The sequence below is a fragment of the Lissotriton vulgaris genome, chromosome 9 (genome assembly GCF_964263255.1).
Source record: "Lissotriton vulgaris chromosome 9, aLisVul1.2, whole genome shotgun sequence".
NCBI classification, from domain to species: Eukaryota; Metazoa; Chordata; class Amphibia; order Caudata; family Salamandridae; genus Lissotriton; species Lissotriton vulgaris.
Window position 1 is genome coordinate 658,438,070 of NC_141697.1, and position 27,422 is coordinate 658,465,491.

The window sequence follows — 27,422 nt, forward strand, 5'->3', positions numbered from 1 at the left end:
GCATGTTTCTCCCCCAGCTACGCGGGGCTCCACGTTGGCTGGTGGGAGGAACATGTCCTCAAAGTTAAACACTCCACATTTTGGCTCAACAACATTGTCAAATACTGGAGATACATCGATGATGTATTCATCATCTGGAAAGGTTCGAGTGAACTGGCACAACAATTTGTTGAGCAGATCAATAACAACAATTTAAACCTAACCTTCACTGCTGACATCAGTGCTAAGGAAGCAAGCTTCTTAGATGTGCAAGTGCAGATAAGAGACAATATTGTGACCAACAGTCTATTTAGGAAAAGCACCGCAGGCAATTCAATATTGCATGCGCAAAGCTTCCACCCACAGCTCACTATTCGAGCAATTCCTTATGGTGAATTTCTGAGAATACATAGGGCCTGTAGTTCCACTGAACTCCGCGATTACCATCAGCTAGAAGCAAAAGCTTGACTGATAGTGAGGGGTTACAATTCTCATACCCTTGATGTGGCGAGGCAGAAGGCCAACCACCTTAATCGTCTTGAACTACTAGACCCCCTTAGAGTATCCAATTCACAAACTAGTGAGGGCCAGGAGAGCAACAACACCAGACTAATCACTGGTTTTAGTCGCCAAGCTCGACAGATTGCCTCCATGGTTAAAACTCAATGGCCTGTCATCCTTACCGACCCTGTACTTAGAGATATTCTGCCTAACACTCCAACCATCACCTATAGGCGAGCTTTTGGGATGCACAATGAATTAGTCACCAACAGTCCAGAGTTGTCTAGGAGTGACAATTGGTTATCCCCACGAAAGGGCTTTTTTCGATGCAGCTCTTGCAGGGCCTGCAATTTCGGAATTAATACCAAGTCATACACAACCCCATTTAGCATAAAACCGTTTTTTCTGAATGCACATTATACTTGTAGGACAGAACTGGCAGTATATGTGCTTACTTGCAGTTGCAACTTGAGATACATTGGGAGCACCAAACTACCTGTGTACCAACGCATATTACAACATCTAAGGGCCATTGTGAACGCTGACCAAAGCTACCCCGTAGCGAGACATTTTCAGCAATTTCACAATAAGAACCTGGCACAATTGAAATATTTTGTGATCGATGCTGTGACCACCTCTAAAAAAAGGTGGAGATTATGAATCAAAACTTAGGCAGCTCGAATCACGATACATTGTGCAACTCAATAGCAAAATACCGGGGGGTCTAAACATGGGGGAAGATTTAAGCAATTTTTTGTGAGAATCTTATGACCGTTTGTCTAGTGATATGATAAGACAATTAACATCATTCCTACAAATTTGCATTGCTTACCTTCGTTTCCATAATTTAAGAATCCCCATATGCGAAGGTTTCTCTCTGTTCAAGTCCATTATAATCAACAGATACCCATTTGGAGATAAAACATTGCCGTATGTACCTCATGTCCTATTTAGAGCAGATTTTTGATCATTTTTTATTTTTTATTTTCCCTTGCAATGATATTGGGTTCAATTCATTCATTCTCTTGTATGATTGACCTTGTGCATTATTTTTCAGTTGTCACATTTTTCTCCTCACGCACTCATTGTTTGATTTAATTTGATCAAATACAGACCACCATTGTAATAGCATTAGCATTTAGAGACACTTTATTTAGTATGTGCTCCGCCAAACCATTAGGATGTCATTGAATTCGCGCTACTTTTTATGTATTGAATATGGTGTGCACCACAGGGAAATTATTTTCCGAAAATGGGAATAAATTATCATAGATGGGCATTACGAACGTTATATGATCATATTATTATGTTGAGACAAGTTAATATTATAGGTGGACATTTATGCGTATTTGCACAGCAAGATAAAGAAGCACTTTTGCACTTTATTATGCAGAATTTTGCACATATGAATGTTTACATATTTCACTAGGCACTTTATTACATAATGTCACCTATTTCTTGGATCAAAAAATCAATTTTGATATATAATTTAATGTGTAGTATTGTTCCAATTTATTATGTACAATTCCCTATGGTTAATTCAACCCAAATATTGTAAGGGTAGATTCATTCATAATCCCTGACACACATTTTAGTGAAGAATTGACTTACATGTATTAGTACGGTCATTGTTTTTATCAATTGATATTTGTATCGTAATTTGCGCGATCTGATCCGATATGCACAATTTTACAATTGTCCGAGCATGTACAATTAGTATACAGCTGTGAAATAATTATATGCAATGATATTTTGAGCATTGACAGCGCTTCACTTGTATCATTCCAAAATGGCGCCCATTTTCGTTTCAATATAGGCTTAGGCAATATGTGAGCCCTATTTCTATTTCCACATACATGTTTTCGAATCTGGGCGCGTTTACGTTAAATGTATGCTATATATATGAACTGTGGTCCACATTCCCGCCAACAGTGAGCAAGGACGCTTTGTCCGAAACGCGTCTGTTTGGCATTTTTCACCCTGCACTTTATGATTTAATAAAAGCAGCAAACATCTAAAGACTGGCTTTGGCGTATTTCTGTGTCCACGCGCTGGATTCTGCGCTTGGAATGTTGGCGCGGCTACCGGCTGGATTGTAATATATATATATATATATATATATATATATATATATATATGAACCAAACAATTCCGACCACTTCCGTTTCACGGCGAAGCAGGAACTCAGACCACCACAGCAACTCAGGCAAGGTATGTTTTTATTTATGTTTTTTCCACAGCCTGCAACGACGCGTTTCGGGCTTCATGAGCCCTTGATCAAATTCAGCTTAATACACGTCTTTATCACTTTTTATACATGTTTATCACCGTGCACGCCCCCTCTAAGATGGATCTCTGGTCACGTGATCATTGATAGAAACAACAGACTTTTGTGTGTGTTGTATTGTACAGCCGGTATATATGCATAAATGCAACTGTGTATTTCATAATAAATAGCATTATTATTTGTCACTTTCAAACATATGTCATACAAAGCAAAAATTAAGGTATAAATACTCTTTTTCATTTTCATAAACTGGATAAATCCCAATTTGATATACTGCTTTAGTATGCAATTATATTGTCCTGTGTGGCTATTTTATTCTCGTATATACACATTTTTCCTATTTATCAGTAATATGGCTGAGATACCCGCCACCCCCTCTCAACACAATCCCCAAGGATGGGACACCGGAAACGGTTCTGAACTTTTGGAAGACGGGAGGGAGTGACCCTCCCGGCCGTATTTATTAAAATATGAAACAAAATTAAAACATTAAAATAACAGTTTCATATTAATGTACAATTTCATTTCCACATTGCGATGTTTGGCTAACCTTAACATATTCTCTAATACAAAGGTTCTCCTAGCCGAACTAACATCCTACAAAACATTTAACTTGAAATTGTACATCCTAACGTTTAAGGGCCAACGGCAAGGTCGTAACCGGTGTCAGGATCCCTAAACCAGACATATCCCCCTCACTTGTGAGGGGCGACCGCACAGAGGTGTACCTCAAGTGCATTTACCAATTTCCCTTGACTTGACGGGGGCCCCAATAAACTCGACGCCATTTAAAGGTCGTCCGAGGACACGTGTGAGGTATCTAGAAGGTAGCGTAGACCCCCTCCCAAACCCCACACAACTTACCACATCTGCCGTCGCAGATGTCCTGGCCCCGGGAAATTCCCCAGGAGGGGGCTGTAGCCCCTCCTACCCAGGAAGGGGCCTTGACCGCCTTTCCTTTTCTTTCGGCGGCCCATCCTTAGAAGGTACCGCCTCCCCGTTGAGGGGCCAATGGCCACCTCCCTTGAGCGCTCCCATCCGTAATGGGTGACGCCCACCCATAGGGATCCTCCAATTACTGCTCACCGATCATGACCTTACCGCCCGACCAAAATAAATACGACAATTCTAACTAAATTACTAAATTACTAAATTACTAAAAGACAGTAACAATTACCACTTATTAAAAGGCATGATTACTGATCAACACTAGTGCATCATTACTTTATTTGCAAAACAAACTACCATTTAACCATTCTTTATTGCATATTCAAAGTTATCACGACAATCATCACAACCTGCAAAAAATTAGCGTTACCACATCAAACTTTATTCAAAACCACTTGCTGTCCTCAGGGGCTGGTGGGTGGGTCAAAATTGGCTCCTCGTTCCGTCTTTAGCTCACGTGCAGCGAGGAGGTGCAGCTTTAGAGCACAGGAACAAGAGGATGCTTTCTTGGCTTGTTGCTCCTTTTATCCGTCTTCAGGGCGGGCGTAAACCCGCCCCTGCCTGCCCCAAAGGGCGTGGCCGGCCGCGTCAGTGTCTAGGCCAGCCCACTCCAGGGCGGGAAAAGAGCGCGCCCCGGCTACGCCGCTTCGGGCATACCAGCCGAGACGCGCCTCCCGCCCAAGATGGCTTCCCGGGGGGATCGTGGTACTCCGCCATACGTTCGGGGGGACCGAATGGTCGCCCCTTTCCATGATCATCCCAATAGATCTCAATTTTACTTTGTCCAACAAAGTGCTTAAGTGCCTATTTTCTTAAACTAGTGCAAATACTATAATAAAGTGTCATATTATATGTGCAACAGCCAGGGCCCGACTGGCTACCGGGCAGTTGTGTGTGCTGCCGTGCTGGGGGCTAATTTCGTTGATGGGGACCTGCGTGTGCAAAACGAAATTCGTTTTGCTTTTTTTATTTCAAATTGCACGCAGGTCCCATCAACGAAATAAGCCCCCACAACAGAGAAATTAGCCCCTAGCTCGGCAGCACACACAACTGCCCGGTAGCCAGTCCGGCCCTGGCAACAGCCTATAGATAATAAATATAAAGTGTATTGTGTACATTAACAAACAAGGTTGATAAAATTATATTTCATAGTAAATCCATTCCATACATTCTCAATAGTTAAAAAGTTTCCTCCAGCCGGATTAAAAACACTATTAAAAGTATACACAAGATTTATAAAATGGTAAAAAATACAATATCAACAATGATTGCTAAGAAATATTTTCTTATCATTTGAGAGAGTATATAGTTCATATATTTCTTTCCTATGGGCAACATGGTATAGCATAAATGATCTTCGCTCATGTTATGTAATGCTTATACTTTTTTACTCATCCCAGATATATATAGAATCACTGTATTTACAAGTAGGTATGGATATCCTCCCCATTATTCAGACCTCGTGGCCATTTGCTGTCCAATTCAAGGATACATTTGGTCTCTAATTGCTTCAGTTTCCTCTCTCTGTTCCCTCCTCTTTTGCTATTGAGGACAGCACTGATGACAAAGTAAGAAAGACAATGTATATCCTTGTTATGACATTTGTAGAAATGGCGTGCCACAGGATAGGCTGCATTATTGTGGAGAATAGCTCTCAAATGTTGTAATATCCTGACGTGCACTGTAGCTTTGTGCTTCCCACATAATTCAAACCACAGGTACACGTCAGGATATACACGGCGAAATCTGTTTTACAGCTATAGCTGCCTTTGATGGAAACTGGGGATGCATCAAATGGTGTCTAATATGATGTTTTATTGCAACCAAATTTGCAAGCACGACAAACCGTGCATTTTTTAAATCCCCTGGACGGCTGAAACCATGGTGTCGCCTTTCTCGTTTCTGGGGAGTTCTTGTCTAAATCATTGCCCATGGATCTACCTTTTCTAAAAGTTACAACAGGGGAAGGAGTTAAACGGTCACATAAGATGCTATCTGTCAGGACAATGGGCCAATGTTTCTGGACAATTGATCTAATCTTTCTCTCTTGTTGTGAATAAGTGGTAATTAATCTGGGGTTATCTGTTTTATTCTTCTCATCTTGTAATTTAGTTCCTTCTTTTTTGAAGAGACTAGCTCTTGGCCGTTCACTTGAATTACTAATGGCATCATTGATGAGTTTATCATTGTACCCCCTCATATTCAATCTTATTCGCAATTCTTTTAGGCAATTGTTGAAGTCTTTTTCATTACTGCAAATTCGCTTAAGTCTGAGGACGTCTCCATAAGGAATACTTGCGATTAAATGCCTAGGATGGGAGCTGTTGGCGTGAAGTGTGATGTTCCCTGACGTAGGCTTTCTAAACATAGTACTCTCAAGCCTGCCGTTCTCAACGCAGAGTCTAACATCTAAAAACGCTATCTGCGTTTTATGGATGTGTGAAGTAAATGTCAGGTTCAAGGAGTTATCGTTAATCTCTTCAATAAACTTATGTGCAGCCATCATATCGCCAGGCTATATTAGAAAAATATCATTGATGTATCTAAAATACGTGGCCACTTGTTACTCAAATTGCGTCTTATGCTTGCACCTGAGGACCTGTTCCTCCCACCAGCCAACCTGTAAACATGCGTAGCTCGGGGAAAAACAGGCCCCCATGGCAACTCCTCTCAATTGCTTGAACAATACATTGTTGAAATGGAAAAAAATATAATTAAGACACCAATTGATCAGTTCAACAATGCCTTTGTTGTGAGCATAGAATTCAATAGGTCTACTTGCCAGAAAACATTTGATCGCTTGCAGGCCCATATATATATATATATATATATATATATATATATATATATATATATATGTGTATAGCGCAACCATTCAAAGATTGTCATTACAATATGAATAGTAGCTTCTATCAGGAACAGTAGACTATGATCCTATGTCAAGGGAATGATCTTAGGGGTAGTATGTGGAGGTATGGTACCCTGCAGTTTAAAAAGGATTTTCTTGGGCTATGACAATAGGTGGGAACTAGAAGTCATAATGCTGGGCACCACTGTACAGTAAGACACCTCAGACAAAACCTGCAGAGTTTCATCCGCTTTATTATATTTTTAAAGTCCAAAAAGTTAATGTGCTGTAAAGGGTACACAACATGTTTCGCACTACACACATAACTTCTTCCTGGCTCAAAAGTTTTTGCTTGTGCCTTGGCATTTTGCTGTAATTAATTTGTCTATAAGTATATCTGCAGAGAAAGGTGACCAAATATCTTGTCAACTCATTAAGAATGGTGGAATATTAAAAACCTTAAACACATACAGTACGTGCATTTGCCCATATTCATCATGTTTGCACTAGTAGTTCTGCGACTGCAATGCTGAAATGAATCTACAAAATGCTATGATGTTTAAGAAAATTAGATAAAAAGCCTAGAAAGGCAAAACTCTCGTTGTTGGTAGCTTTGACAGCATTAGTGAGCTTCGCCATTGTATGTTTTTATGTAGTATCTGTATAGCATGAACATAGCTAACTGGCAGTGGAGGACTGTACAGGGTCAATCCTTTCTTCATTCATTTGACTCATAGACTGCGTGCCCAGTTCACAAAGATTTTGCCTTGATTTACTCTTTTCTGGCTTGCTGCTAGAATTCAATTATAAGCACCTGAGATTCATAGTTTGACACTTAGATTACTCCATCCCCATGTGATAGATACTGGTTCACCTTTTGACTATGGTTCAGGGTATAAGGCACTTTTGTAATAAGGTGCATAGGATTTCCGTCATTGTGGCGGAGTCACTGGTCGACTGAGAACTATATTAGCCTCTAACTTGAGTCCCCAGAATTGTTCACCATTTCATTCATCAATGCAAGCTCCGTGGTAGTCTACGCATGAAATTTTGACTTGACTCTACAGAAGGGTCACCCGGAGGTTTTATATGTCTGAAACACGGTTCAAAGACCATTCAGATAGGATTCAGCCTTATTCTAACCACTAGTTACAGCATTCAGATTGGCAGCAGGATATCTAGCACAGAAGGAGGAGTTGTCCTGTTTATCAATAGATTTATTAGATCCCTCCAGATAGAACTTCCTATTAATTCATTCATTCATTATTTCATTAATTCATTTGTAAGGCTTACACAGTAATGCCTGTTAAGGTGGACTTTTGGGGGAAAAACTTGGGGATACATGTGTGCATTGTTGAAGCCTGCTTTATGTTTATTTTGAGATTTCACAGGTTGTCTTCACTAGGATAATTATAAAATGTACATATATTCTGGTGGTACACATATAATGTTTGCAGCACTATATAAAGGGTTGTTTGGATGGAAAAGCCCCTGGCATGCTGGCACTTATTTTTGACAGACATGCACCCCGTCCTGAGGGCCACAGCAGCGATTTAATCTGGATACCTGGTGATGATTTTTGTTTATGGGTGAACAGGGACCATACATGTGAGCCATGACTTACGTCTATTTTATGGATTGAAGTCTTGATAGGACCTGGAGGAGTGCCACGAGTGCTACCCTCATAAGAGATAAAGGGCTACTGTGTTTACCAAAGTGTATGGTAACATGAGCGTGGTGGTGGGAGCATACGTTGTTTTAGTAATGTTGATGAGTAGAGTGAACAGGCCTTTTTACATGTGTGTCACTAAATTGAGGCCCACTGGCCCACTCCCACTCATGTAAAGGTCTGCTGCTGAGTACTTAAATTAGCCTTGGCCTAAATTGAATTAGCTTGTAGTTCTGTGCAGCGTGTGTGTTGCGATGTATGTGTGCTGTGATGTATGTGTGCTTATGAGTGTCACTATACAATGGAGGCTTGTGAGTTCCATATTTGAAGCCTAGGATCTTGAGGATGGCATATGGATGAGCCCCCAAGACAGATTTGTGGATGGCTACATTCCTGAGAGCTGGGTGGGACACACACTGAAGGAAGGGAGCTGGGTGGGACACACAGTGAAGGAAGGGAGAGCTAGGCTCCCCTGGGCACTTCAAAAGGGCTCTTTGATTTTGAAAATGCGCCAGTCAGTGAGGCCTGGGCACATTTCAGAAAGGAGATGGACCTGATAAGGGAATCAAAAGGAGTAAGGCTGGGGGCACTGTAACCTTTTGTTAGGTATATATCAGTGAGAGTGAACCACGAGTTCCTCCCACGGCCTGTGTTATGAGGCTGTTTGGATTGGAGTTACTCCTGCTGTGCCAGACTGCTTCATGGGCAAAGGACCGGACAAAGGAGAGTGCAATTCAAAGGAGACACCCCCGCAATATGAACTTCAAAGCGGCACTAAATCACATCTGTGTCTAGAAATGGATTATAAACAGGGGAGCTTGAAGGTCCCAAGTCATCAGCTATCAAGCAGGCAGCCTTGGCTGTACGTCGACATGGGCAGGCTCAGCAAGTGTTCTGCCTGGTGTGACCAGGACTAGGGATCAAGTTCTGCCAGTCTCGCAGCTGGGCATGGAGACATCGCCCAGCTAAATCAATACTACCTGCCCTCGAGACTGAAGCACCAGCACTTGCATGTCTGCCAACACCAGACAATCCTGTGAGGAGGCGGAGAGTTTCTGGTGAGAGCAACACTCAGTGGTCGATCCTGTCGACTGGATTCCCATAGCAAGTTGTTAGAATACTCCAATTGCAGCACTCGGTCCATTGCACATGTGCAGACTTAATTCCGCAGCCTTATGCTAGAGGGGACCTTTTTGAGCTAAGCTGATGTTGTGCTGATCAGGCTGTTGTATAAAGAGTTCATCAACATCAGCAAAGGGAAATTCCCAATTTGGAAAAAACTGCCCTCACTCACATACCGAAGTATGTGACATGCTTCATCATAGGGCCTGCTACAAACGCGGAGGATAGTGTGACACCCTCTTGCTTGTGCTGACTCTATACGAGTGTCGGAAACTGACCCCTCTCATGGTTTTTGGTATTCCAGGTGCGAGATGCTTGCATCGAAAAGTATTTCAGTGAGAGTGCAATAGTTCCGCTGGCAATGCGAACTTTGTACATTTGAGGTGTTGTTGCGGACTCTTTGCACATGAGATATAGTTTCGGGATGGCGAGGATTATGTACACAGTGGGAATGAAGAAGGGTTAAATGCAACTTCATCTCCCGAAGGCCCCCGCTGCTTATCACGCCGACGTCGCGACGTAACCATGACGACGACGTCATAATACTGCGACATAGTGCTTTTGATAAACAGAGCGAGGGACACCGCGTTTTCCAACTACGCGGTGGTTCTGTGCCCGAGTAAGTGTTTGCGGGCGCTGCCGGACTGAACGGTAAGACCATGGGTCGGGATATCCTCTGCCACTGCATCTTACGAATACTTTGTAATGCCGTCACATAAGAACTTTTAACCATTGTGAGGCATTTGACTCTTGCTGTCTTTCTTGATCGTGCAGATTGTGTTCATGGGCAGAACCCCCTGGGCGGCCACCAGTTCGAGTTTTTGATTTCTATAAACTCGGTGAGTTCACCTGAAGAATCGTATTATCAGAAATGAGAGCTCATATCTTTTGTTTAAATTTTAGTTTGGCCTCTGAATAAGCCTCATAACCTGCTCCAATTATTGGGAGCTTTTAGGATAGGTTGATATGGGATGCACGGAGTATCAGGGTTGGGATATGGTGTTGTGAATGTGTCACTTAGTCTTGCGAAGCATTATACCTCGTAATTTATTATCGAAGTATATGTTGTGAGTGGTTGAATATGACCATCTCTCTTGTATGAATGTTCTAATCAGTATGTAAGGAACCCAGTTAGTAATTGCAATATTGTGGAGACTAGCCTGAGCATACCACTTATGCTCAGGACATAAGAGAGATTTGTAGTTTAAACCTTATGTGGTGAGGGATGAGTACTCACTCTCACTGACTTTCTTTTCTCTCTATTCTCCTCTAGTGAATGTTTCCCCATGATTTGTATGGGGACATTTCCTCCACTGATATAAAGACATACCCAGCGAAGAACGGATCCTAGTGACCTACACCTAGCTGGGCTACCCAAGGATCCTATTAAGATACGGGTAACCGGTGGATCTAACTGCGACAGTCCTGAAGAAGACCAGGGTGACCTTTTGGGGCACATAACAATGGTCGAAACATGTTGACTCGAGCAGTGGTAGGAGGGAAGTCTTGAGAAACCTCATTTTCTCAACAAGACATTTTCCCATCCTTTCTTTTCTTTTTTAATCCTGATAAGGGTACCATAATTGGTTCCAATAAAGTAATTCTTTCTTTTGGCACCCCTAATCAGTTTTAACACACGTCCTTACTGCACTTATTTGTGTCGCACATCTGATCCACGAGGTGTTCCTCTATACACGGTATCACATATGTATGTTACTCGTTGTACGTATTTACGTATTATGTTGTACGTCTTGTAACGTGGAAATGTATTATTTTTTCCCCCTCCCTAATGCTCCGCCCTGGATGTGGCTACACCAGGGCATTTGTAGCAGGCCCTATGATGAAGCATGTCACATACTTCGGTATATGAGGGCAGTTTTTTCCAAATTGGGAATTTCCCTTTGCTGATGTTGATGAACTCTTTATACCCATTATTTTGTATGATCATAGTCCTTCTAGGGGGTCTGGGGTATTAGAGTATAAACAATTTGGCCCTCTCCCCTTGTATGTGTTTAATACTGATCAGGCTGTTGCCTGTGTGCAGACCAAAGTCAGTGATTGCGTTTGCCAGAAGGGTTGCTTTGAAGGGCAAGGGCTTTCGCTCTGGTGCTATGAGGGAGGGCTGTAGCCAAGTGCACTATGTGATCTGGAGAAAGCAGTAGGTTCTGAAGCCTCACCTGAAGGATCGGAAGCCAATGACTGCCCTTGATCCGCCAGCAGGATCAAAGTAACTTTACCACCTCATCCATAGGAGCACCGCAGATGAAAAGCAGCTTTGCCTGCAGCGACAAGACTACCACTCATTGCTAACATCCCCTCTAGTCCACCGCAAGTGCTGAACATTCCCATGGTCTTCTGTATTGTAACACCAGAGGGAGCGGGTAAGGATTGCCGGCCAGACAGCCTAGGTTGAACTTACTCTACAACATAGCTGAATAGCCCTGGAACGAATTGACTTCTCTAAAAAGCCATAGTTGGATTTTAAAGATTGACTTGTACCAGGGCCTAACCTGAATGTTGCATATGGTAAATGGGGAATAACCACTACCAGTAGAAAGGGATATGAAACTTGGGGCCCTGTCTGGAAAAAAGTCAGAGTGCTGCTGACCTTAGGATGGATGTGTATATTGCTTGTGCATGTCGTATTTCAGTTTATGTATATAAATACTAACCTTTTTCACAAAAGCAAGTATCCGGCTGGACCTGCATTTATTGGGGTTGCAATGTATTTTAAGTTTTGAGCTGTGTTAATATTTTACCTATCTTCCCCACGAAAAGCCTTGACTCTCACTACCCCTGAAAGCCAAGTACTGATGGGGTACTTGGTCTAGTTGCTTAGGACCCAAGTAGGTTGAGCCCCTGAACATCAGGAATAAAATTCCAAAACCATCACGGTTGGGCCCAGTAGTTCCTGCTTGCCCCGTGGGCCTCTGAAAGGGGCATTTGTGTACTCAGCATTATGTGTTTATTAATGCACGTTATCGTCACATAACTAGTGTGCTTAGAGTTTTCTGTAGTTAGTTGGTATAGCTCTCTCTTACACTGCAAAGCTGTCTTCTGTGAATATTGTCCCTTCATCACCATTCCAGACTTTAACACTGATAAAACTATCACGGTAGGGGTGCATGTCTATTAAAATAGCCTTACTCTACTAGCAAATGTTTATAACCTGCAGTCTCTCAATTTGTTTATTAAACAAAACAATACAAAGTGATAAGTAATTGTAATTTTCTTTTATATTTCAAAGATAAACTATCTGACGGAAATAATTAAAGGTAAGATTATTTTCAAAATGTCTGTAAATCAACATTTAATGTTGGATTCTCATTTCCTTTCATATGTTTTTCCCAAATTACACATACTTTGATTCTCTAATGACAGACCTGGTGAAGTCTCCCATAACTCAGGACTATACCAGAAGCAAGGGTCAGATTTGTAATTTCCTCTAAACACACACTCTGGACTGTGCATTGCTACATGAGGTGTTTCATCGATATGGTTCTTGATTTTTAGAAAGCACAGTGACGCTCATCATAGAACATCTGGGCAACCATTAACTAATACATAATACTTCTAACTTTATCTGCTGAGCCAAGAACACTCGTTAGAGTATTATGTCCCTCAAAATGTACTGTATCCTCATTGTGAATACTTAGGTAGCATTCAATCAAGGGCTCCAACTAGTTGGAAATATAGTTTTCCATCTAAAAATAAGAAACAAAAATGTTTAGCTTATGGGTGAGCTGATTTCATGCAACATCAACCTGGGAGCAGAAGATGTATCAATATAGGGAAGCATGATGGGAGATTCAAACAAATATCTAAAGTATAGGAAGTCTCTTAATCATTTCATGATTCTCAACTATTCCTAATTAATACTCCTAGCTCATTTAGGGAGAGAGTTAGATACCGTTTACGGAACAACTCCTTTTGGTACATAACCCCTTTGTTTATGCTTCCAAAGTATGTAATCCCCCTGTAGGCTAATACAAGAATGTGACCTAGTGCCCTGGCAAAAAACACTGACCGAAGATCAGAAACATTTTATGTGGATATGGATTCACCTCTGGAAAAAGGTAAAGTGAAGTGGACCTGTTCTGATGCAGGCCTCTTTCTGTAGACAACCGACCCTAGCAAGACATCTGTAAAAATGTTTCCTCAATAGGGAAAGTTAAATTAGCCTGTTTTTAACTGGAAGTATTTTTTTCTACAGATGAGCAGATACATGCATCTTTTCTCAGGTAAAGGAATCTGTTCTTTTTTGTCAATGGGCTATATTTAGGTGTTTCTGAAGACAGTTTCAGCTGTTCCTTCCTCATAATGCATGTTGTACAAAACAGAATATATACATTACTGAATATGCCAGATCTTCTGCAGTTTGGGTTGGTGTTTATTCTGTGCTTAGAAACATCATGGTTAAAACCTTCATTTATTGTTGCTACATTCAAATTTACTACCATACATTTCATTTGTATAACAACACATACAATGGGAGTTATGGGAGGACTCTGATAGCTTCATCTTATGGATAATAGCCCTTCATGCTGCATGGCATCATATAGACAGTAACTCAGCGAAGGGGGCGTGGCTTGACCGGCGAACATGGCGGTCGTCTAGAGCTTGAGCTCCGACCAGCCTATCTGTATCCTGCACATATATCCTCGCCCTGGGCTTCCATAAGGGCTCTTTGTCCACGAGTCGGTTGCTGGACTAGTGGGGCACACTCGGTGGTGACATCAGCCGGGTGGAGGCTCTGGGGCCGCAGTTACGACTTGGAGACGCCGTGGGCCCAGGAGGCACCGGTGAGGCCTGGAAAACCGGGGCCTCAATTTTGGAGCTGCTGGCTCGGGAGCGACTGTCGGCGGTAATGGAGAGAGTAGCGGAGCGCCGGGGCTTGGCCTGCGGCCGGGCATATTTGTGGGGGGTCCCACACACATATCAGTGACTGTGCCTGGCACGCTGGAGCCGTGCCTTACATCGTGCTGTGGGGGCGAACGTTGGAGGAGCCACCCCCGAGGGAGACAGCCGCCATTTCCGGCAGAGGGTCGGCGGAGGAGCCACCTGGCTGTGTGGCACTAGCGGGTAGAGGGAAGCCCTGGCGGGTGAGAGGTGAGCTGCCAGCTAGCCCAGATCGTCGGGAGCCGGGCAGCGACGGCGGGGACCCTGCACGGCAGTGATCCCAGCGAGGAGCCGGACCTGGCCTGCATAGCCCGGCGGAATCCCCGTGGCGGTGGTGAGAGCGGGATAGCCAGGGATCTGATTTCTCGGGGGCTAGATCGGGCCCCGGTGGGGAAGACAAGCGGCGCCCACCACAGCTAGCGGCAGAGCCGGGACCTTAATTTTGGTGTGGCCTGAAGGTAGTGAGCTTGCCAGAGGCTGCGTTGAGGCCTGAGAACCCTCCATGGCACTGGAGTGACCTGTACCGCCTCCCGCACTGTTGGTGGTCTACTCGGGAGTGTGGTACCCGGCACTACGGAGGCGCCCCTAAGCCCTGGAAAGGTCTGGCAGAGACCCTGTGAGCCTTGAGGTCTGGGCGATCCGGTGTTGGCTGCGCAGACGGGACCTCGATTTTGGCATGGCCTGGCGGAAGCGGATCCGTCGGTGGCTGCAGCGAGGGAGGCACTGCCTGGGGGCTTGCCCCGGGCACAGGAGTGTATCGTGCCATCGCCCTCGCCGCTTGGGGCCTACCGGGAGGTGCGGCGCCCTGTGTAGTTGAGCAAATCCTGAGATCTGGTGAGGCTGGCGAGGGGCGCCGCCATTTTGTGCAGCTCACTCACCGCAGCAGTGGCAGAGAGGCCCCGGTGGAGGAGGAGGGAGTGCCAGGCGATGCCCGACCAGACGACGCTTGGCAGCGGAGACCGGTGGTGATTGGCGTGCACCCTGTTGGGGAACTTGGGGGTCCGATCGGGCCCCGGCGGGAGGGAATCTGTGACATCTTGAGGCCGGAGGAGAGCCGTGAAGGGTCAATTTGGCGAGGGGTGCCATTCCAAGGGTCCCAGAGACTGTTGAGCGCACGGCTGTTGGCTGGTCTGGTGAGGCTCGGTGCCAGTGCATGAGGGGGCAGACACCATCCTGATAACTGCTGATTATGGCCGTGACTGACCCTCCAGCCTTAGACTGTAGTCTGTGATACTCAAGCTACCGGGGAGTATTCGTAACACGTACTGAGTTGCCTGTGAGCCATGACACGAGGAGGAGCCGGAGGGGGACAGGGCAAACAGGGGCCCATTTATAAATTTACAGAGGCGGTGGATTCTAGTGGCCCCTCGGCGCCTGCGCCAGACAATGCAGCGCTGCTTGCCGCGATCACGCAATCAAGGGACATGCTAGACGCTAAGATAGGAGCAGTCAGGGCCGACGTTACCCTTCTCCGCCAGGACCTGCGGAATGCGGTGAAGCGTATTACAGGTGCGGAGACTCGCATAACGGAGGTAGAAGGCGACATGTCTATCCTTCAACGGAAAGTCGCAGACATGTAGATGGTGCAGAAGGGCCTGGTCCAGATGGTGGAGGACGCAGAAGGACGGGCCCGACGCAACAACCTGTGTTTTGTTGGCTTTTCGGAAGGGTGTGAGGGAGATAAGGTGGAGTACTTCATAGCGCGGTGGCTGGAGAGCTGGATCACGGCGGATGCCCTGTCCAGGTGCTTTGTGGTGGAGAGAGCGCATCGGGCGCTGGTGCAGAAGCCCCCGGTCGGAGCGCGCCCGAGGCCGATCATTGCCAAATTCCTGAACTATGCAGACCGGGACGTCATCCTGCGGCAGGCAAGAATACAGGGTGCACTTACACACGACAACGCCAACATCATGATCTTCCCAGACTACACGAGGCTGGTGCCGCAGCAGTGCCAGTCCTTCCTTGCGGCCAAGGCCCGCCTTCGCGACCTAAAGCTCCAATATGCCCTACTCTATCCGGCGAGTCTGCGGGTGGTTTACAAGTCCCGAACGCTGTTCTTTGACAATCCGGAGGAAAGTGTTCCAATGGACTTATAAGACAGTGAAAATTCGGATTAATACTGCCAAGGAAGGAGAATCGGACTCTTCCTCGAGTGGGATTGCCAGGGGGGTCTCCAGAGTCAGCGTCGGCTCCGCAGAAGATCACGATCAGGCACGAGATCGCACTTGGGCTCTGCCACGCGCCGAGATGACCTGACACAGGACCAGCGGCCGGATCCGTCTTGACGACAGAGAGACTTAAATGTTAAATACAGTATATGGTGTTTAAGGAAGCTCAGGTGCAACGTTAACTTAGGCTGGGAGCCCATCCTGTTCAGTAGGGTAGGGTGAGAGTGACATACTAGTCTATATGGGTTGTTACTGGGGGATCCATTGGAGGATGTGGTGCTTGCTCCCCCGTTGGGGTCTAGGCTGCGATCCGTCCGCGACAGGTACTTCCATGTTTGGGAGGTGCGGGGTGGGGGGAGGGTAGTGGGGATGGGAGTTGTTGAGGTTTCGGGGGGGAGGAGGTCTTGTTTGCGTGCGCGCCTGCTGATTGCCTTGTACCATGCCAGTTGGGTATTGAAACTGCTGGTTCTGTATATGCTGTCTTGCTCAAATGTCTAATGCTGTGGAGGGAGGGTGGGTAGGCCCGGGGTCGCTACGAATCATGAGCTGGAATATGAGGGAGATGCTCGACAAAATTAAACGGGGGGCTGTATTCCAGTATGCCAATAGGGTGGGTGTGGATGTACTACTGCTGCAGGAAACCCATCTTCTTGGCACCAAAGCACTGTGTCTGCAGCGTTCAGGGTTTACACTGGCATTTCACTCTGGGTTCACGAGGGGCTCAAGGGGGGTGGCGGTTCTTGTACATCGAAGGGTGCCATACATACATAAGCGCGCCTGGACTGACACTCAGGGTAGATACGTAGTGGTGCAGGGGGAGATAGGTGGAGACAGGGTGACCCTCGGCAGCGTGTATGCCCCACCGCCGCTCCAGTGGTCCCTGATTGAGAAGGGTCTATCCCTGTGGGGCGAGGTGCATGACTCTTTGTCCATGGTAGGGGGGGACTGGAATGAAGTCATGGATAGGGGCAGCGATAGGTGGCGGAGTGGGGCAGCGGCTCCTGATCAGGGGGGTGTGGGAACCACCACCAGACTGGCTGCCTTAGTTACAGGGCTCCACTGGTTGGACGCTTGGCGATACAAACATGGCGCAAGAAGGGACTACCCATACTTTTCCGCGGCGAGAGAATCGTTTTCTAGACTAGACTATATCTTTCTCCTGAGGGCACGTGCCTCCAGCATAGTCCCGGCGGAGATTCTGCCGCGGGTCCTATTGGACCACTGACCGGTGCTTGCCTCGCTGCGTGTGGGCCCGGCCGCTCAGCCGTTTCGGTGGCGCATGTCGGCCTGGCATTTGCCCCTAGACGACTATAAAGCGCATCTCACGGTCGAACTAGATCATTACCTAACGGTGAATAAGGGGTCCGTGGACTCCTCGACTACTCTATGGGAGGCCATGAAGCCCACGTTACGAGGTGTGGATATATCTTGGTGCGCGGCGACCCGGAGGGAGAGGCGCAGTGACCTGGTGCGGCGAGAAGCAGAGTTGGAGGTGCTGGAGCGAGTGGCTCAAGAGGCGGATGGCGGGCTGGCGAGACGACAGCTGGCGCAGGCGCAGCAACAATACGCCTCGGTTCTTATGGATGAGGCGCGACAGACCTGGTTGGCAACCCGCAGTTGGGTCTACCAGTGGGGCGATAAGTCCGGCAAAATGCTGCACCGTCTATGCCAAGGTACTATGCTCGCCCAGCCGCTGCCCCGGATTGCAACCCCCGAGGGGGAGCCCATGCTAAATCCCGCGGAGATTGCAGAAAGCTTTGCCGGGTACTATGAGACGTTGTATGCACCCCGGGAGTGCTTGGAGGCCAGCACTGTTCAGCGCTTTATCGATGACCTCCCGCCTAGGGCCGTCTCGGATGAGGTGACGGACCTGTTGGACCGACCCTTGTCTGACGACGAGCTAGGTGCCGTCCTGGGAGAGCTGAACCCCGGGCAAGGCTCCGGGTCCTAATGGATTTCCCAGCAAATTCTTTCGGAAATTCTCAGTCCAGCTAGGCCCGCTCCTTCGGCCGGTGGTAGAGGAATCGTGCGAGACCGGGGTGCTCCCGCCCGACTGGCGTCATGCAGAGGTCATGGTCTTTTTGAAGCCCGGGAGACCCCCTGAGAGTCATGCCTCCTACCGTCCCACATCGCTCCCGAACACCAAAGCCAAAATCTTAGTGAAGGCCCTTGCCACCAGGCTCAAGCCGTACATTACGGACTTGATCTACCCGGATCAGGCTGGGTTCATGCCACAGCGGGCTACCCGCCACAATATCAGACGGGCTCAGGTAGCGGTTTCGACTTGGAAAGGTCTGGGGGAGCCGGCCGCGCTGTTCCTTGTGGATATGGACAGGGCCTTTGATTCCCTCAGCTGGACGTATCTCTTTGCTTGGCTGCGCAGTCTGAATCTTGGCCCGCGCTTTCTGGCGTATGTCCAATTACTTTATACAGACCTTACGGCATCGGTGCGTGTTGGAGGCGCGGTGTCCTGCCCGTTTCTGTTCCAGAGGGGGACGCGGCAGGGCTGTCCCCTCTCCCCGTACTTATTTGCGCTCGCCATGGAGCCTCTGGCAGCGTGGGTGCGCATCGATGCCCAACTCAAGGGCTTCCGTTGGTCGCCAGGCCTCACGGATAAAATATCATTGTACGCCGACAACGTCCTGTTTTTTCTCACCGACTTGGACAGCTCCGGGCTGCGACTGTTGTGCATCTTACAAATTTTTGGTGAGACCTCCGGCCTCTACATGAACCCGGGGAAATCTACGCAGTGGCCGCTGGGTGGTCAGCGGAACGTTGGGGACTGGGCGGCAGGCCTCCAGGTGGCGTCGGGTGGTGTGAAATACCTGGGGGTTTTCCTATCTGAAGATGCGGTACTCTCCTGGGACCGCAACATCACCCCGGTGTGGGATCGGGTACGTGAGGACATGAAGATTTGGGCGCGGATGCCACTTTCTATACTCAGCAGATCTGCTATTTTTAAAATGGTGGTGCTCCCACGTCTGGTGTATCAACTGCAGAATCACCCCCATTTGATCCCGCCCCGCTGGTTTCGGCAGCTCAACTCGGCCCTGAGCTGATTTTTGTGGGAGGGGGGTGTAGCTCTGGTGACTCTACGGACGTGCTTTTTGTCGACATTTACCGGAGGCCTGGGGACGTCGGACGTGCACTCGTATTATCAAGCGGCGCATCTACTGGTTTTGAACGATTGGTGGTATGGGTACAGGGGCGACCCGGCCTACGCGGTTGAGAGCCATTTAATGGGCACAGCGTCCTTGCATATGCTGCTGTATGCGGCGCCTCTCCGGAGAACCCTTCCTTCGGCCAAGCAGGTGGTCTTTCATGTATGGAGGCAGGCACTGCGGCGGATGGGCTGGTGGAATGTCCTTATGCAGGAAACCCCCCTTTGGCGCAATGGTCGGCTCCCCCAGCTGAACGCCTTGATGGGCTTCAGGGGGTGGGACGCCATAGGCATTTCAACCCTGGGCGATGTACTGTCCGGCGATACCCTTAAATCCTTTACGAACCTGCAGGAGGAATTTGGGATGCCCCGCACCCAGTTTTTCAAGTACCTCCAGTTTCGCCATGCCCTGTCACCCTCCTTGGTGGGCCTGGAACAGATCCCCAAATTCAGTCCCTTAGAAGCCAAAATTTTCATGGGAGAACTGCCTGACAAGAAGCTTTCGCGTATCTATCAGACACTGGTGCGCCACTGCTCCTCGGACCTAAGCGGCCTTAAAGCCCACTGGGAGCGGGACTTCGGGGACTTGGACGAGGAAGACTGGGTGGAGGCCCTTGAAAGTCCTAGGGGGGCGGCAATCTCCACGCGCCTGCGACTTATTCAGTTCCGTTACCTGCACCGCACATACTACACCCGACAGCGCTTATGGAAGGCGGGGTTGGTAGCATCCCCCGAATGCCTTCGTTGTGGCCTGGTGGTAGGCACGCTACTACACACAGTTTGGGAGTGTGCATCGCTGCAGAGGTTTTGGGATGGGGTCCACCGTTGCTTAGCCGAAGTTTTGTCCTGGGAGATTCAGACGGACCCTAAGCTAGCGCTGCTGCCTGTCATGGCTGGGGTTGGGGGAAACAGGTATAAGCATCACCTGATGCTGCTGGGGTTTACACTGGTGAAACGCGATATTGCAAGAGCTTGGAAGGCCCCCCGGGCCCCGTCGCTTACAGCCTGGAAGAACGGAATGGACTACTGCATGGATATAGAACAACCCATATTTATTGCAAGGGGATGTCCCAGGAAGCATTTAAAAATTTGGAAATGGTGGGCGGATTATAGGGGGCTGGACTTGGACCCACCGCATGAAGAGGCCACCCTCCCAACAGTGTGAGGAGATGGACCATGAACAGTGGAAGTTGGCATGATACGTACATGGCGTTGTAATGTGTTTATGTACTATGCTACAGGTGGGCGAGCGGGCACGCAGGGAGGGCGCAGGGGGTGTGGGCGGGGGGGGGGAGGCTGAACATTCACTGCATCCTGTGTTTACCATGCCTTACGGGGGGATTTTATTTTTCAATTGTATTTCATCTTTTAAACTGTAACTGACGATTCTAATGATTCATTGATGAAGGCAGTTGCCTCTGGATGACAGAGCTGTGCATAATATGTGAGTTCAGACAATAAAGTTTGTTGTGAAGAAAGTAACTCAGCACACTTCACTGCATCCTAGGGCTACTAACATAACACAATGTACGACATCCTAGGGTCGCTAACATAACCCATTGCACTGCATCCTGGGGGCGCTAATGTAACACATCGCAGAACATCCTAGGAAACCAAACCCAACCCCACAGCATTGGATCCTAATGGCTCTAATTCTCACACTACTCTGCATTCTAGAAATACTAATAACAGACTGCACTGTAAAGGCCGGATCCTACTCCTCTACTGTGCAGCCCATGGAAGCTAATCCAGCACACTGAACTATATTTAGGGGATACTCATTCAGCACACATTACACTGCATGTGATGGACACTTCAATTCTGCTACATCCTAGGGAAATCATATAGTCTATCATAGTCTTGGTGCATACAGGACCAATAAATCAAAGAGAGTTGACTAGTTACAGATCACAGTGTAAGGTCTTGATCCTGCTCCACTACAATGCAATCTGTGAAAGCTAATCAACCACACTGCACTATATTGTGGGACTACTAACTCAGACAATGCACTGTATGCCATGGTGTTAGACATGGACCTTCTTATGGAAAGGACCCCGCAACGTTTTACTTTTTCATCCTAGTTTTTGCTGACTCTTTCTGCATGACCATAGGTCTCTGGCCACCTTCCCACTGTACTGCAGAGGGAAGGGGTGAGCGCCCGTCCTCCACGCATCAGGAAGAGGGTGCGTACGTGGTTGGTTATGGTACTGATCCGTATCCATGACCTGTAAACAGGCACCTCACATACCCATGGAGGGTACTGCACTCGCTAGTAGTGGGACATAGCACTGAGTGTGCCACCCACTGGATAGCAGGTCAACCATGAATTGGGCCTGCCATTGCAGGCCTATTGGGCGCCATCGCACCTCTTCTTAGTTTGGCATAACTCAGGTCTCAGCCAACCCTGAGTGGGCCTTCTTATACCACGAGGACACCCCCACCAGTAAAGCCCAGAGGGGCACAAGGGGATAGCAGGCTGAAGGCAGGGTGCGGACCAATGGATTTGCCCTGTCCAGGTAGTGAGGAGGCCCCACGTGGGTTTTCCCCTGCCTTGGAGTTCACTCCCCACAGTGTATTCCTGGGGTGTTGCCAATGCTCTTGTGTGGCCTTAAGGCCCAGGGCACTTCCTCACCATAAAGGGAAAGTGCAAGCATGTCAGGAAGTGGTGCTGACATGGTTTTCTGAGACATGGGCCGGTCTGCCATCGCAGAACTGTGGGTCCCCGCTTGCACCTATGGGTGTGGACTGTATGGCTAGCCTGCCATTGCGGGCCTGGGTGTGTGCCCTGGCCCTTGTGCTGGTTCCAATATGTGTTCAGCCTGCCATGCAGGCGTATGGGTGCACACTTGCATTTATGGTATTTTGGCCTAGGTGTCTGGCCACCCATTGCAGGCCGGTGTTTGCATACCTACAACTATGATGTTCCCAGACCCAGCTCATGCCTGCTGCTGCTGTCCTGAGTGTGCACCCAAGTTGTTAGTGACTGCTTGTCTGGCCTCCCCTCACAGGCCTCAATGAGCGCACTTGCCCCTGTAGTGAGCAAAACAGTGTCCAGACTTCCCTTGCAGGCTTGTGCGTGTGCACCGATACCGCTGGTGCTAGGTACTCATATGGGGCTTGCCGTGCAGACCTGTGTGTGCACATTTGCGCTAGACACTATGTGTCCTGCCTGCTCTTGCAGGCCTGTTCATGCGCACTTGTACCTACGGTGCCTGTGACCACGTGTCCGGCCTGCCATAGCAGGCCTGTGTAGGTGCACTTGCCCCCAGAATGGTTAAAACCGTACCCAGCCTGCCCTTGCAGGCTTCTTTGAGTGCACTGGTACAGATGGTACCAGGGTCTGTGTGTCCAGCCTGCTATAACAGGCCTGGGTGTGCATTTGCGCACAGTCACACAGGTAGTGTGGCATTCTGAAGTGTGTTTTCACTACCTATGAGATTTGATCTTCCCATAGGCTAACGTTGGGAAGTATTTGACCCTACTCACGTCTGCAACAGTGGATTGCAGTGGAGCAGCCTCATGGTGTTTCCTATCAATGTGTTAGCAGTATCAAACTTTTTCCAATGGTAAAGGTAGTTTAAGCATAACTCGCTTAGAAATGCAACATATAGAATATGAGCATTTCTCGGTTTTAAAACCCTTTGTGTGCCTTGGGGCCTGGCTTCAGTCGATACTGGGGGCCAGGGGAGCACATCTGTGCATTCCCCAAAGGCAGCTACAAACCATGGGCATGCCCTGGAACAGGAGATCTCTGTTATTTGAGGACAGAGGGAATTGATTGGTAAGGGAGAATTGACACATAGCCTCTTGGGCCAGATCATGGCCCCAATAAAGATTAAGATCTGCATTCATAGGGCCCATAGCAGACAGGCCTGAAATTTAGGGGAGACATATGTGGTTCAAATGTACACCCCATGAACCACTCTCAACTTCAAAGGCACACTTCAGTTTAATTACTGGTGCCATGTTTCAGCAAAGGGTAAGATACTCTTGCTGGGACATTGCACCCGGACCGTGTCGTGCACACTGCCAGAGAATTCTATTGTACATATGGAGGATAATTGTCTGATTAGTAGCTGGCCTAGGCAGGTGACCTACTGACGTGTGGTGCCCTGAAGTGTGCCCATCGGTAGTCCTCCTATTTTCCCAGAGATCTCATGGAAATCAAAGATCTCCTGCGAGGGGTCTACATCATCTACCTGACAGCTGTAGAGCTGGGCCATCGCAGGTGCCTACTTTGTCTGCTGAATCCCATTGGCAGCGAGTCATGGGCACTGGACTAAGAACCGTAACTGAAGAACAGATTGCCTAGTGTGGAGCCTCAGAAATCTTGCCTTCACCTAAGGTGTGTGGTTACTGTACCGCAGGGATCCCAACATTCATAAGTGTCTTGTTGGTGATGACCTGATTCACCAGTTGCGGGACCCCGCGTGGCCCGTTTCGACATTTGTGCCTCATCTCTCTTGTGCGTCATGGCGACTGCATGCTCATTGCATGCGTTGTCCAATTCATAGGGTGCAACTTTCGGAGGTGGGGGTATACCCGTAGTGGTGCCTCATTCAACTTCATGTGGCTCTGATGAACTTTTTTGTTGTTGTTTCAAACCGACCTTAATTGACATCAGAAACTATAACACAGCCGGGTGCCTACAGCCCAACGGGCCGGCGCGGCAGTACTCAACCTTCAGCGCAAAGGGCAGTCGGGGGGGGGGTGTTTAAAAACAGCAATCCGCCTACAACCCATTGGGCCGGCCGCGTCAGGTAGGCAATCAGATAAGGCAATGGTCAACTCAGGTCTCCAAAAAACAGAATCCCCCCGAAACAGAACTCAAACACAATGTATAAGTCACAGTTAAGCCACATCTGTCATCTACGTACTCATTCCAGTTGCCATTCATGTTCCACCTAATCGTACACAGCTAAGGGTCACTATCCCACGTATTTTGTCCTTCACCCCACTACTCCACAAAGGGTTTGTGTGAGCCCCCACCCAGGGAATCTCCCATCTCTGTAGGACCCCCTCCGCCCGCCCCTCAATCCCCACTGGTTCCAAGGCCGGTTCTGTCTCCCCAGTGTCAGTATGTGCCAGGAGGTATGCCCGAAGAGGGCCCCAAATATCCTTAGGACGTGAGCAGGGTGGCATAAGTACGGCATAAGTTTGCAGCTGTTCCTGGCAGTGTATGAGGTCATTAAGCCAAACTTTAAATTTAGGGGCTCGGCTACGCCCCCAGCGACAGGCTAAACGCTGTTTCGCCAACAAGAGGACCAGGGAGGCGAACCTACGCACCTTGGCAGGAATTTGTTCCGTGTAACCTAACAGGACGGTAAGGGGATAATCAGGCACATGTATTCCAGTCATGTCATCCAGCGCCTGCAGCACTTCCTTCCAGTATTCCCTGACAAGAGGGCAGCCCCAGGCTAAGTGTCCAAAGTCAGCGTCCCCAGCCCCACATCTGTCGCAGCGAGAATTGTCACGCAAATGTAACCGGTGTAGTCGGGCAGGCGTGCAGTATAACCGATGGATGTATTTATAATGTGTCAAGAGTAGTCTGCTGTTGGCCGAGATGACCTCTGTTTGACAACAGCAATAGGCCCATTGTTCCTCCGTGATGGGAGTACCTGGCTCTGCTGAACTTATGTCTGTGTAACTGGATTGGTCTTTTTTTTTGTCCTCATACGCCATTAAGCAGTTCCAGAGATGTTCGATGTCCATTGTGGTCCCCTGACTGATTTGCACCACCTTGAACCCTCTAGTCCATATGGAAAGCACTTTACACAGAGCTACTTGTTTTTAGTCTGTCCCATTCTACTAACTGGGAGGTCATCTGGACTAAGTCAAGTAGTTGAGTATTTTCATGTATAGGCTTAATAATTGGACATGATTCTCAGTTGATTATAAATTATCAAGCCAGGTCTTGCACTGCTTCTTCTTTCCACTGTTATTTGTCTCCCTGGCTGTGTCCAATTTAACTACATATTTATTAGCATTTATCCAATCTGAAAAAGTAGGAGATGTAGATTTAATCCAATATTTGCAAATTTCTCTCCGAGCCAATATAATAAGGTAAGAACACAACTTATTTTTATCCAAAGATAATATCTCATAATTTGGAAATAAACCAAAAAATACCAATAAGATGCTCACCTCTATTTCAAAACCAAATATTTCCGCCATACCGCTACTAACAGAACTCCAAAATAGATTTATCACTGGGCAACTTATGAACATGTGCTCATCATCTGCTTTTCCAACAAACATTTTGGGCAGCAGGGCACTGCACCTTTCGCAAATTTGGAGAGCTTGTATGGTGACCAGTACACTCTGTGGAGACAAAAGATATGATTCTTAAATTGGCAGAATATACAGTAGAATATAATAGATCATATGATACTTGCCATAATGTTTCTGTACTGGACCCCGGAAAGCATTCTCCCCACAATTGTGTTGGAAGGGTAAAATCTTCATCTGCCAATTCGATCAGAAGCCAATATAAATTTGCCACTTCTTTCTTGTGCCGGTGGTTTTTATGTAAAATTGACTCCACCTTGTTTGCTTTGCCGACTGTAGAACCACTTCATTGTGACCAGCTTTTTATTTGGATATACTTACATTTGGAAAGTTGCTTATTCGTTATCTCCTTAAGAACTTCCCACGGTAGCACACTACCTTCAGGGATGAGTTGAGTCCATAAATTGATTCCAGCTGTTTTAAGTGGTACCACTAATACATCTTTAGTCCAATCGGGAGATCCGGGTGTGTCCCATATAGGAGTCATTGCACTGAAATAACTTATCTTAAGAAGTTTCCTCACTTTATAGCAGGTACTGGCCAGGTCTTTTCAAATCTTAAAACGGACCTTCTTAAAAAAAACGTGGATCTCCAAATTTATATAGAAAAGCTTGATCTTCACCCTTCACATCCTGCAACATTGTCTTTAATATTTTACCTATGTCAGATCTATTTGGTTCCCACATAAGCATTTTCCCTGCTTTTAATAGGAATACCCATGCATAAAATATCAGATCCGGAGCACATAGCCTTCCCTTGTTTTTCCTCCGTTGTAACTTTTTATATGAAATTCTGATTCCTTTGGAAGCCCAAATAAAGGAGTTTACACTTCCCTGAATTTTCCTTAATCCAGATTCTTTAAATGCTAGTGGTATGTTTTGAAAAAGAAAAAGAAATTTTGGCAGGAGCATCATTTTGACCAAGTTGGCCCTACCAATTAAAGTCAAAGGTAGATATGCCCAGTATCGCAAGCTTACCTTGACCACGCCGGACACCCTGGACTTTTGTTTGCTGCTTTTCCCAGCCGGGAGTCTGCTTGCCGTCACTCTGCCGTTCCCCCCCGCCGCAAGCACCGCAGGTCACAAGGCGCAGCCGCAGAGCGGGGGGAACTGTGCACTTCATTACCCAGGAGCCCTCAGCTTGGCCACGCCTCCAAACGCGCCCGGAGGCGCTTGAAAGAGGCGTCACACCTACCGGTGAGTGCGTTGCCAGTATCACAAGCTTACCTTGACCACGCCAGACGCCCTGGACTTTTGTTTGCTGCTTTTCCCTGCTGGGAGTCTGCTTGCCGTCACTCTGCCGTTCCCCCCCGCCGCAAGCACCGCAGGTCACCAGGCGCAGCAGCCGAGTGGGGGGAACTGTGCACTTCATTACCCAGGAGCCCTAAGCTTGGCCACGCCTCCAAACGCGCCCGGCGGCGCTTGAAAAAGGCGTTATATCTCCCACCTCGCGGGACGCGCGCGGGTGGTCGCCAGGCTGAGCCCGGGCAGAGGGCGAGCCATCCTAGGCCGAAGGAGGCCGGGCTGGGCCTACTCCCTTTGAGGTCTATCCAAGCA